General features: G+C 45.4%; 2 long non-coding RNA genes across 2 annotated transcripts in view; one reads left to right on the plus strand and one right to left on the minus strand.

Annotated features, from left to right (window-relative positions):
* The window catches only part of LOC309522710, a 77,647-nt gene that overhangs the window by 15,454 nt on the left and 48,261 nt on the right, over positions 1–13,932 (minus strand). The gene's annotated exons all lie outside the window — the stretch shown is intronic.
* On the plus strand, positions 3,196–8,744 carry LOC309522703. Its single transcript, XR_014215153.1, has 3 exons — positions 3,196–3,489; positions 3,869–3,960; positions 8,019–8,744. It is a non-coding gene; the product is annotated as an uncharacterized lncRNA (long non-coding RNA).

Genomic DNA, 13,932 nt, shown 5'->3' on the forward strand with positions numbered 1-13,932 from the left:
CATAGTACAGACCACAGCACACCTCACTAGCCAAGGGTAGATGGATGCGTCAGGGATGGAGCCAGATTTTATTATTATTTGAAGGAGGGGGAGCAGGCAGAACAAGCAGAAGTTCTCATCGTGCCAAGGAGAAAATATTCTGCCCCCTTGACTCTGGCCTTTTATTCTCAGATGTTATTCCTTCCCCTGGAGAGCCTGAAAAGGGGGCTAGTGTCGGAAGTTGCAGCTCAAACCCTGAGACCTGAGGTGGATCTACACACAGGAAAAAAACCACTATAAATAAGTTAGAAATTAAATCATCATAACAAAAGGGGGGAACCACTATGAAAAACGTTTAGAAATTTATTTTGCTCTCTGGCGCCATCTGGTGTTGCATGTTTATAACGCATTCAAAACACTGTTTCTTGACTAATGTAGCCGAGTCCCTGGTAAGGAGAAAGAAGATAGACACTAAGAAGAAAGGGTCCATTTCTGCTGGGCTGTGTGGCCCCTGACCTTCCCATCCCATAATTCTACCACCCACAACCCTGCCTATTTTATACAGCTGCAATCAATTGCATGGTGTTTGAGGAGTTTCTAAGAAAATCCTTCTCATTCTTTGAATTTGCTTTTTTTTCAAAAAACCCAAAACAACTAATTCTGTTCCTCCCATCCCAACATTAACAGTGATGGATATTTTGGAAATAGGGACAGCAACTGAGACAAGGTGACAAAGTACTGAATTTAATAAGTCATTCATTAACTGGAGAGGACAGATTTATTTTCAGCCAATTCCAACCACAGCCAACGCATTATCCACTAACTTATCATGGATCTGTTGCAGGGAACATACTGTGATATGTTTTATTTATTGGTGATAAATGCCACAAAATAGCTTTTTTATATAAAAAAGCGTCTGTGATATTGTAATATATTTCAAACCTCTCACACAAATATACTTCCCCTGATTATTACAAATCTTGCAGTTTAGACACCTCCTCCTTCCCCATCTCGATATATAGAACGTATTCATCCCAAACTAGCAACAAAAATGTATGTGCAGATCCCCTGCGACAGCAGGAATTGTGTGCATACAAGGTGCTGGGTGCATAAAATGGTGTCTCCAGTACGCTAGCGCTGTATCCATTGGTCACCCAAGTTTGATTTGGAGCCACATGCACAGCATTGCGCAAGTGGCGAGTGCTCAGCTTTTACATCACCAGTTGCCTGTGGGAGAGGAATTACATCTGGCCACCTCTGGCCTCCGAACGCTGATCTTCGGGCAGGTAGAGCCGTACAGGTGTGCTGCAGCAGACAGGATATTCTGCCATATTGACCAGACGAGGGAAGAAAGTCACGCTTTATGTATTTATGCCTGGTCCGACCAATTCAGCTGCCTTATACTTTTTTGCCAATCATAAAGGGGCCAACGTTTCCGCCTTGTGTCCGAAAAGAGAACACAGAGGCATGGGTTGCTTACACGGCGAGGTCTCAGACTCAAAACACGAGGTTCTTGACCAAGCCCTGGCATTGAAAATGGGTTTTGTGGCTGTGTTCCTAGTTAAACCTGTGCCAAATTAAGCTCTGTTTTCCTCAGAGAGAAGAGCGATTTATTCCCAATACAGAAATAAATGACTTTTGACCAGGAGACAGCAGACCCTCCAGGTGTCCCTATTTTCCAGGGACAGTCCCGGATTCACAGGTTTCTGATTTGATCCTGGAATATCCTTCTTTTCCTTAGGACATCCCCATTTTCACTGGAGAAATGTTGGAGGGTATGGAGTTCTGCAACCCACAAGCCAATGAGACTAGTAACTATTGTTGTAAACAGAATCTGCCCTTATTCCCTTATGGGGGACACAAGAGCCCTTATAGAGTCCTTTGTAGGTTCTCCATCGGTCGGAGAAAATAACAGAGGCCAACCAGAGAATATTGAGAAGCAAAGCAGCTAGTAAGCCTGATCTTTATTGATCTGTTGCAACAGGGTGCTCCCCTCACCTGCAGGAGGAGGAGGACCCAGACAGAACAAAGGTGTGCCTGCCCTTGTCTATATTTTAAATTGCCTGCCCTGGAGCTGAAGACCACCCCTCCATACATCATACATACATCACAGAAGGGGTGTAACCCAAGACCACTCTCCACAAACATCATACCTACATCACAGAAAAGGTGGTCTACAACAGAAATTTGAATGTTGTTGTTTTTCCTGTCTGCCAGGTTATCTGATAATGCTGTATCTGATTGTCTTTCCTGGTAGTCTGGCCATTCCTTTGAGATGGCGATTACCCAATTCCCAAGACAATGGGAAGGTTCCCTCACCCCCTCTCTCCTTGCAGAGAAAACATTTGGTCAGTTTGGGAGTCAAAATGGTTTCAGGACGGTCTTCCTCTGCTGCTCCAGACATGTGGTCCACATATCTATGTACATGCTTGGTTGGTACATGTATGAACATTTATTATATATATATAAGACCTTAATTTTTTTTATTTCAATATACAACCTTTAGAAGACATCTGAAGGCAGCCCTGTATGGGGAAGTTTTTTAATGCTTTATTATGTTTTCATATATGTTGGAAGCCTCAGTGCTGGGGCAGCCCAGTCAGATGGGCAAGGTATTATTATTATTATTATTATTATTATTATTATTATTATTATTACAGTGGTACCTCGGGTTAAGTACTTAATTCGTTCTGGAGGTCCATTCTTAACCTGAAACTGTTCTTAACCTGAAGCACTATTTCTGGGTTAGCAGAGTCTGTAACCTGAGGTGTATGTAACCTGAAGCGTCTGTAACCCGATGTACCACTGTATTATTATTATTATTATACGCACATCCCTATATTCATTGGAGAAATGTTGGAGGGTATGCAACCCATATCCTGCCACCAGCACCTCCAATTTTATTCAAGATTTAGCCTTTCCAGAAGTAATCCCACGAAGTAAAATAAACCTGTGGCAATTATCCCACTTGTGGCATCTCAGCGATCCATTTGCAAATTAAGCCCCTGTCTGGAAGCACCCTATATCCAGAAGGCAAATGTAAATGTTGCTGAATGGGTACATAAAGCCGCTGGAGAATAATCTTCACCAATGTGCGATGAAGGGAGATGTTCATGCAGTTATCCCGGCTTGTTGTGGAAGAGGAATGTTGGACGTATACAGTACTAGCATAGGGTAAGCAGCCATCAGTTTAATTCCTACTGTAACAGGGCCCATAGTGTGAAATTTGCAAGATTTATTTATTTTTTAAAAAATTGCTATTCTTTCATATGTTCCAGGTCCTGAGTTCCAGGAATCAAATGGCTCCACAAAGTCCTGGAACGAGAGCCACTATGGACTCTCATCCTTGGACTAAGGCAGGACAGTGGGCATCTTGGCTGAGCTTGCTCAACTTCACAAAGGATAATAACAAAGAGCATTCTGGGAACTGTAGTTGAGAGACCATTGCATAAAACTCCATTTTATTTCCTGTCTCAGACTCCTCTCTTCAAAATGTGATCCCTTCAACAGGTAAGGAAATAAGAGGATGGAACTGCAGAAAGCATTTGGCCGTGTGTGTTCCACTAGAGGGCAGAGGCATGTAAGGACAGGGGCTTAACCATATAATATAAAAAGGTGAAAGAGTTAATAAATTATTTGCTTTGTAATTTACAAACCTGAAGGGAGGAAATGGGGATGTTGACCTAGACTGGATTCCTAGCATTTTGGGCCTGCGTGATCAAACTTAAAGGGCCAGCAGATGAGTGAAAGCGGGTGGTAGTTTGGAAGAAAGTGAAAGTGAGATACAGTGAGGTCGAGGGGCAAAGGCGTGCGCAATCTTACAGGAAAATGTCTTGCCATTTTTGTACATCCTGCTGTAAATTTGTGTTGCATGCAATTGTCTTTCCAGCATAGATTCTAACAGCGCAAAGCAATTTAAGGGAGACAACTATATTTTACGAGTGTTTAAAGCACTTTGAAGGAGACTTCCTTTTCTATGAGGTACATGCATAATTTTGTAAAAAACCCAACAGCCCAGCCCTATCACTCTGGTCAAACAGGTTTTGCAGGTTTTAACAATCCTAGGGTTGCCATATTTCAAACAGTGAAAATCCGGACAGAAAAGTTGTTGAGCGTTTTTAACCAAAATTGCAAAAAAAGAAGAAGCCGTTTTTGAGCTATTTTTATGAAAAATTGGCAAAAATGGCATTGCTGATCTGGGCTGCCATATGCACAGACATTTTAACGATTTCTGACTGCAGTATTCCCACATATGTGTCCAGGAAATCCCAGATGTATGGCAACCCTAAACAACCCAAAACCTGCAAGGCGTATTTGATCAGAGTGGATCATCAGAAGTGGCGTGTGTATACCCACCAGGAGTGGCAGCCCCTCTTTCAAACTGCTGCCTGCCTCTAGTCTTTGAAAACTAACAGTCTGGAGAGACAGTTTTTTCAGAGAGTGGTTTGAAAGAGGGATTAATGGGCACACTCAGCCAATGTTTGCATTTGGCAAACAGGTTTTGCAGATTTTCCCACTGCAATGAACCCGTTGGAAAACCTGTTTGCCTGTAGACGGCTGTGGGGTCAACGCGTCCGCACAGAACAGGGACCAGTCCGTCTTTCAAATCAGTTTCAGCTCTCTTAAGAATTATTAGCTGCCTCCAGCCTATCACATGTACAGCCAAACTGTACGCATGTTTGTTTGGAATTAAGTTGCGTCGCAAGGTCCCTACCCCTCCCAGGAAGTGGAATAAAGACACACGAAGCAGTATTTTAGGTTAATGGGCGAAAAAGGCCACAACTTTATTGGTTACAGAATGTGAGTGGTATTGGCTTAGGCATTGGAAACCACATGACTATATCTGACTCCTCCTGCCCGTCTGCAGGAGTCTTGGAAGGGTTAACCACCAGTAGGGAAAGCCCTGCTGATGCACATCAACTAGGAACTCCCCCAGGGTCACCGCTAGGGGTCGTGCCATGGTCCTAGGCCCCCACCACAGTCTGGGGCTTCGGACAGAGACCATGCCCCCTGGATTCCTTTAACGGAATACCCTTGAATTAGGAGGAGTAGGTGATGGCCTTTGAAGGACTTTATAGTGATATGTACCTATGATCTCGTTGTTCGGTCCCTGCTCCTGCCCACCTAGCAGTTCGAAAGCACGTCAAGTGCAAGTAGATAAATAGGTACCGCTCCGGCGGGAAGGTAAACGCCGTTTCCGTGCGCTGCTCTGGTTCGCCAGAAGCGGCTTAGTCATGCTGGCCACATGACCCGGAAGCTGTACGCCAGCTCCCTTGGCCAATAAAGCGAGATGAGCGCCGCAACCCTAGAGTTGGTCACGACTGGACCTAATGGTCAGGGGTCCCTTTACCTTCAGGTGAAAAACCAAATGGCTGGTGCCAATTTGCCAGCTGGGGGAAAATTCCTACCAGGCCCCTTGGACAACCAAGGCGACCAACCGAGGTCCATAGCAAGGTCAAGAAATAAAGAGCCTAATCTAAGGGTGGGAGAAGTGACCGAGCAGGGAGAAAAGGGGTGGATTGGACAGCCTGGGGATGACATGGCCAAGGACCATCCAATGGGGCAGGGGCAATCCCACCCTGTGTATGTGGGGAGGGCTTGCTTCCAGCCCGCAACATCTCCCCAGGATTGGGAAATGGCTTTCTCAAGTTGACGTGCGGTCTTACTATGGCATGTGCTATCATAAAAAGAGCATCAAATGTATGCTGAGGTCAGTGATCAAATGCATTTATATTTGCAGAAGGCTAGACTAATATGTTACATTTATTGTGTTTGTATGCTAGCAGAGTGTTTGTATGGGATGCTTATCCCCATTCATTGATTGCCATTGAAATATACTTGGAGTCAAGTGTGGATTTCATGCTCTTTATTCAGCTCATAGTGGTGAGGAGGAATGGAAGTTCCCCCAGACTGTCTGCTTTATATACATTATTTACACAATGGGCCCCACGTGATTGGCCAGTTCCAGGATTCTCCTGTAGGCCAATCAGGTTGCAGATTTACTTCCACCTGGAGCTGGATTGGGTGGCTCCTGTGGACCAACCAGACTGCTGCATTCTGAATCCTATTGTTCTAGGACCAATCAGACTGCTGCTTTTTGGATCCTATTCAACTCAGTACATAACAGTCATCTAAATCAGTCTTGCCAAATACGTAGAGGTGGTTTGTAAGGACACAAGAATTACTGGTACAGGCATGAAGAATTTCCCTTAGCAGGTCTTGGATAATCAGGGAGCACACCCTTCCATCTTTCCACAGCTATTCCCTCCAAACCTCTGGCAAATGAGTCATTTTGAGCATGAACTCCTGAAAGCAAATTTCTTAAACGCTGTAGTCTTCCTAGATTTGGTCCTCACATTGCACTCCACCAACACTAACACACATGTTTTTGTACAGATAACAAGGGTGAAATAGTGGATAGAACAAGGCCATGGCAGTTCATCCCTGCTTACAGAGCGGCTTTTCGGAGAGTTGCTGTCTCCGAGCTCAGTGTAAGTCGCAGGGCTTTCCTTCTTAGTTTTATCTTTCTCAATTCTCAAAGGCAGACAGGGCTCTACACTCTATACAGCTGTTAAGTGCCTTGTGGGATGCAAATATAATAGATAAATAATAAGAGCAGCGTGAAAATTGAATGGGAGCAAATGTAAAAATAAATAAATGATTAAATGTGCGGTGAGCCACATTGGCTTGCTAACTATGTTCACTGTGAGGTATTGCAGTTGATATCAGAAGTACCTGATAAGGTGTTCTGTTCTAAAGTTGCAGCAGTACGAGGATGAAAGGTGGTAGGAAGCCATAATTTCAGGAAAGGACGTTACAAAGAATCTGGAGGACATGCCGCACAGCGGGGGGGGGGCTGATATTTATTGCCCAATTTATTGCCCACCACCACCACACACACCAGGGATGCCAACTATAGGGGCAGAAGGGGCTTTGCCCCCCTCAATATTTGTGGGCAGGGGGCTGAGCCCCCCCAATACAGTGGTACCTCAGGTTACAGACGCTTCAGATTACAGACTCCGCTAACCCAGAAATAGTATCTCGGGTTAAGAACTTTTCTTCAGGATGAGAACACAAATCGCACCATGACGGCGCTGCAGCAGCGGGAGGCCCCATTAGCTAAAGTGGTACCTCAGGTTAAGAACAGTTTTGGGTTAAGAACGGACCTCCAGAACGAATTCAGTTCTTAACCGGAGTTACCACTGTGTTGAGGGCCCCCCAAACAGATCGCCCTCCCACTTGCAAACATGCCCTCTGCATTCCCCACAGCCACCGGCAGAGCATTGGTTGGGGTCCAGAAGGTGATCTTTGCTCTCTGTGCCCTCCAGCCCCTGCTGCCGCCAGGGGGCAATGCGGATCTTGTGCCCCCCCCAATTGCACATTAAGTGCATATGATGTTATGCGGCGCTGGGCTCCGTCATTGTCGGGGGCAAGTCTGCGCCCCTGACACACTTATATAACTCACCAGGAGCTTCTCATGCACACACTCCACTGAGATGAACGAGAACACCGTCCTGATAGATCTGCCTGTCAGATCTGCTTGACTTCAGCCGGGTACCTATTAGGGCTGGGCAATATATCCATATATTGTCATACTGGTTTCATAATTTTTGACTATAGTGAATCATGATGAGTGTTAGGGCTGGGTGATATATCACCCAAAATTAGTTTCAAATCCATATCATGGTATTGGTTTCATAATTTTTGACCTGGCAATATATTGTGAATCGTGTGTGTGTTATACAAAAATCATGATGCAAGCAAAACCGTGAAGCCAGCCAATGCCTCTACATAGCTCCATCCTCATTTCAGACATTGTGATATATCAGTATATTGTGATGTTTAGCTGGTGGTATATCACGATGCTGAAAACCAGATTTCGCCCAGCCCTAGTACATATCAGGCTATCCATGTGCTTCTCAGTGTGCCCCATCCCTGCTTTTTTCAAACCTCTGCTGTTGTTTACAACAGTTACTTTTTTCTTGCTAGTGTCACTCCCTTCTCGCTGTACTCACTAGTCTCTCTCTCCTATTCCTCAGCAGCCTCATGGGGATGTGGATAAACGATGTGGAGCCCTCAGATGTTCTACTGACCTTTCACGCAATACCATATGTTGCCTTCAGCATGAAGTTCCAGATTCAACAGAGTGACTTTACCTTCTCGTACTGAAGGAGCTAACCGGCAGGCTTGCTCTTAAGAGCATGGAGTGTGGGTGTGCAAAGGGGGCTTCAGAACGGGAGGAGGCCTGGAAATGTGGCTGGTCAGTGTGCAAAGGAGAGTTGAGAACAATGAGCAGGAGGAGGGGGTTGCAAAAAGAGAGGAAGCAGGAGGCATGGGGATGTGGTTGAAGATGAGAGCAGGGGCATGAGAGCTTCTGCAGAACAGGAAAGATTGGTGGCTTCTTAGCTGGGTGGAAAGTGAAATGGGTGCTTTGTAGCTGCGCTGTGTGGGAGGAGGAAGATGCAGGCAGGGCCAGCCCAAGACATTTTGTTACCTGAGGCGAACCACAAAATGACACACACACACACACACAGACGGGAAGGAGGAGTGAGCAAAGATCTGCATCAGGGACAAGGCGGAAAGGCAGATCTGGACTTCAAGGAGTGTGCTGCTGCCACAGAAGTAGCAGGTGATGCACTCCTTGGAGGCAGGATCTGCTGCCCCTATGGATCTTGCCACCCGAGGCAGTTGCCTCACCTTGCCTCATGAGTGAGCCGGCCCCGGATTAAGAAGGTTACCATGGAGGGTGGTTTGTGTGCAAGGGAGGGTTGGGGGCGAGGAGGCACGGGCACGGGGTGCAAAGCAGGGCAGCAGAACAGAAGAGAGAGGTGGTTTCAGAAAGGGGTCTGGGATGGTGAAAAGCAAGCTTAGCAGTTGCACACCGTTATGTATTCGGTGCTCTGTGTTTGCCTGAGCTTGAGTCTGGACTAAGGATTCTCAGCTCCTGTGTTCTGATTCGATACATGATGTCCAATCACAGAACACTTCAGGATTTGGGCCTCTGCCATTGGCCCTTGGACTCGTGATTCGCAGCTTGGAAGTTTAGACAGCCAATCATGTTGGGAGTGGGAGTGGCCCGGGCTTTCAGGAATGTATATCAGCAGCCCGTTGTCCAGTTCTGTTAGTTCAATAAAGGTTCTTGCTGTTATCACTGTGTTTTGCCTTGTGGGAACCCACCTACACTTCACACACAGTGGGAAGGGGAAGCTCTGGAGGGTTAATGCGGTGTGAATGGTAGGGGGTTGGGGAGCAGAGCGAGTAGTGAGGCAGCCCCTGGCCATTTATAATTTCATAGACACACGTTCCCCATCCTCAGTCATCTTTTCTTTTCTAAATTAAAAAGGCCTTAATGTTTAGCTTTTCCTTGGAGGGAAGGGACTATTGTGGAAAATCCAAAGGGTCAGAAATCTTTTGAGTATTTACCTGTACCTCATAGGCTTGAGTACAAAGCTTGAAGGTAAAGAATTAGCTCCACCAGACGCTAAGAACTGCCACATTATGACATTACTCAGAAGAGGAGAAGGGGAGAGCTATGCCGTCATAATATAAATGTTATACCAGATCAGGTTTTTAAAGGCTTGAGTCCTGTTCAGTATCTATCAGCCCCACAGAAAGCAACATCTGGCAGGATAGAGATTTGCCTCAGGACTGGCAGCAGAACTGGACTCTGAACATTTGCTGCCACACGTATCTCTTGGGCGTAAGTTGCTCTGACATTCCTTCTTCGACTGCATTGGGGAAAATGCCCTTGTAGATGATTAGCTGAACTGGACGACTTCCCGTCGGCAATGTGATTTTGAAGTACAATGTGTGTCCTGTGGGCAGAGAAGATAATGATTTTACTAGACAATCTATCTGGCGAACATCGCCTCTTCACACTGCCCGTTGGAGCTGCTAAATTGATCGGTGACGGCTTGTATATTGGACCAAGCCGTGTCGGTGAAGGAGTACAGGACTTGTGTGTTTCAGTTCTATCAAGGGCACAAGACCTCCTGCCCAAGTACCATCAAATTGAATGGGACCTGCATAAAGAGCAGTGCCATCCGATTCAATGGGGCTTGTTTGCATAGCAGAACTTGTCACTCTATTGCACCCAGATTTTTTATTTTGTCCTGCAAGCACATCATATTTGCTAGTGCTCACTTTAGTCAATGTGCTCAAAACAAATTGCAATGTCTATGAGATGTATGTCCTAATTCTGTTGCTTACTGACTTCAAGAAAGAAAAATGCTGGTGTCTATAGGCCCTTGGTCTCATCCAGCCGGTCTCTTATGTTGCTAACTGTAGTCCAAAACCTCTTTTTCTGTTTTGTAAGTCACTTCCATTTTGCATGACCTGATAGTGGAGACATGGTGTGTGTAGGTGTGTAGAGTCGAAGCGTTTTCTCTGCTTGCTGTTTTTCTACTTCTGATTCCTTTCCCCAGAGAGCAGCTTCTCCCCTTTAAGAGTTTTAAATTTGTGTTTGGGCAGGAAAGCTGGAATGTCCCTCCCCACTTATTTTATCCACTGTCAACTGTGTGCTCCAACCGTGGCTTCTAAAACAATTACGACACTTAATAGTTAGCGTGTCTCTTGATGGTGTTGTGTCTGTGGCCAGCGCTCTATTTATTCTGCAGTTCTGTGCAAGCACAGAAAAGCCACCAAATTCAGGATGGGGTACAAGAACCCCCTTTTTAATTTATTTAAGGGTAGAGAACCTGTTTTTGGATAACAACTCCTGTCATCCTTTGACTATCGGCTTTGTTGGTTTGGGGCGTTGGGAGACAGAGTACAACAATACCTGGAGAGCCGCAGGTTCCCCATTCCTCCTAGATAGTTCCTGTGGCTGTGAAGAATGGCTCAGTGATACTGTGTGTGTGTGTGTGTGTGTGTGTGTGTGTGTGAGAGAGAGAGAGAGAGAGAGAGAGAGAGAGAGAGAGAGAGAGAGATGGAGAAGAGGTTCCAGTGCCCTGCATAGCTCCTCATGCCTCCCTATAGCTAGGAGAAGCAGAATAAATTATGCATGATAACAAATATTAAAATTTGCTTAATTTGCCTAATTTATAAAGGTTGCGGGATTCAGTTTTTCTTGTGCAAAGTTTGGATAACCTTGGCACAGGGTGTGCGCACACACACACACACACATTTATAATATATACATGTGCACGTGCGCGCACACACAAAAATAGATAAGTATCAGGAATTTGTCATCTAAAAATGCCTGTTAGAGTGCTTAAGTAATGTGGGTCATACTGACTGTTCCCCTCTAGTGATTAAACCAACTCAAAAAATAAGAAGCTCCTCTTTATTTCCAAATAAATGAACTTGTTTTGAAGGGGTTTCGAACATGACAGGTTAAAAAGTAAACAAAAAACAAACAAAAACACCTTTGAGGTAACAATAGTCAGAAAGTTTATGGGGCTGCCCTTGGAAAGGGAATTTGGGCACAATCTTTTACCTCAGATATGTTGGCCTTAGGATGCACTGTAAATCCCCCTACCCTGGCATGACGTCAGGGATAATCTGGCAGGGCAGTCCATATGCATATGCCTGACTCCATCTTAACTCTATGGATGGCAGTCTCCAAATAGGGTGCTGACAGAGGAAGAATGGGCTTACGCCAAATCCTCTGCTCCCTCAAACCTCTCACCTGGCCCACATACCAGCATAATATTACAGTGACCACAGGCATGTTGTAAGTTAAAACTCTTCCGTTGAACTCAAAGGGGAACAAAGAAAACCCATCGCTGCACATCCGCTTCCAACTGTTCTGCCTACTCTGGCACAATGGGATGTCTGATTCAGGGTTCATCCACATTTCTGCTCATTCCGGACTTCACGGGTCCGAGATGCTTTCTGTTTGTCCCACGCTTTCTAGGCACGGGTGTGATGGTTTTCTGTTTGCCTCCCTGCATTCCTTGGGAAAATCCTCTCTTTACCACGGAATCAGAGCAAATAGCAATGCTCGGAAAACCCAGTCTACATTTGGTCCATTTCCCCGGGGGGCGGGGGAGCGGCAGGACATGTGGGAGACTTGAACTTCTATTCAGTCTTTTTTGATTATTTGATTAGATTTATATACCTGTATACCTGAAGGAGCATCTCCACCCCCATCATCCAGCCCAGACACCGAGGTCCAGCGCTGAGGGCTTTCTTGCGGTTCTCTCGCTGCGAGAAGTGAGGTTATAGGGAACCAGGTAGAGGGCCTTCTCGGTAGTGGCGCCTGCCCTGTGGAACGCCCTCCCAGCAGATGTCAAGGCAATAAACAACTATTTTACTTTTAAAAGACAACTGAAGGCGGCACTGTTTAGGGAAGTTTTTAATGTCTGATGCTGTATTGTTTTTGATATTCGGTTGGAAGCCGCCCAGAGTGGCTGGGGAAACCCAGCCAGATGGGCGGGGTATAAATAAATTGTTGTTGTTGTTGTTGTTGTTGTTGTTGTTGTTGTTGTTATTCTGCCCTTTATAAGAAGTTCTTTGGGTGGTTCACAGAATAAAACACAGCATAAAAACATACAAGTAAAACAAAACAGTGAAACACTAACCCCCTTTCCCACAGACACATTTAAAAGTCTGTAGAATATTAATCAGCCAAAGGCCTGGTTGAAGAGGAACATTTTTGTCTGGCGCCTAAAAACATATAATGAAGGTGCCAGGCGAATCTCTCTGGCCCGCTCTCATATTGCCACTATCAAAACCTCTCTGGGATGGAGGACACAGAGAAAGGCCTCAGGTGACAAGCACAGGTTCGGTTCAATATGGGGAGAGGCAAATCTTAAGGTATTGAGGTCCTGAGCCATGAAAGCCTTTATAGCTTAGTACTGTATATAGAGTCCTGAGGGATGTGGGTGGCGCTGCGGGTTAAACCACAGAGCCTAGGACTTGCTGATCAGAAGGTCGGCGGTTCGAATCCCTATGACGGGGTGAGCTCCCGTTGCTCGGTCCCTGCTCCTGCCAACCTAGCAGTTCAAAAGCACATCAAAGTGCAAGTAGATAAATAGGTACCGCTCCGGAGGGAAGGTAAACGGCATTTCTGTGCGCTGCTCTGTTTCGCCAGAAGTGGCTTAGTCATGCTGGCCACATGACCTGGAAGCTCCCTTGGCCAATAAAGCGAGATGAGCGCCGCAACCCCAGAGTCGGCCACGACTGAACCTAATGGTCAGGGGTCCCTTTACCTTTACCTTTATATAGAGTCTTTGTGTTCTTATACAACCTCTGTTGTCCTGCATGAAACTTTTGAGGGTCAACAGGACTCTATAATATATCTGCTTCATATCTGCTGCTGCGGTTCAGTAGACAAGGACACGGGTGGGGTTGCTTTGCTCTATGCTTTTGGCTGTTCTATTGTTTTTGCCTTAATTTTTGCACTGAGGTTATAGAGAATCTTGACTAAGTTGTGCCAAAGTTACACTGATGCAACTGGGGCATTGGCTTACTGGGAACAATAAGATCGCAGATTATAGTGGACTAGCGAAAGGGTGGGTGATTTTATAGAGTGGATGTATTTGGTTGTTGCTTACCTTCGTTTGGTGATATATATATATTTTTATTCTAAAGTAACATACTCTACCAACAAATTTAAAAAAATATATGGAAAAACAAAACAGCACAAGGACAGAGAGGTACACAGTAATGTCTAGCACTAGTCTCAAGTTCTGTATTATTTGCTTTTCCACAAGCATTCATTCTTGACCCTGTGCTTCCTGACCTGTTAAACATGTCAGGCTTTCTTCACCGTGAGATGTAATTGGTTGCTAGGTGTACAAACAGGTTGCTGACAAGGGCTTAACATGGGAGAAATGGCAACCACAAAGAGCCGTGAGGTGACTGCCTCACAAAATCTGACAAATTGTGGATGTTGTTTAAAGGCAGCAACTTGTGAGTTATTCCAATTTCTTTTTGACTGTGGAGCAGAGTGCCACTTGGATAGCCTTGCTTCAAACATCAGAATGTATCGGGTTAGCCTTGACAGCA

The sequence above is a fragment of the Podarcis vaucheri genome (assembly GCF_965113315.1).
Source record: "Podarcis vaucheri genome assembly, chromosome: 17".
Classification (NCBI taxonomy): Eukaryota; Metazoa; Chordata; class Lepidosauria; order Squamata; family Lacertidae; genus Podarcis; species Podarcis vaucheri.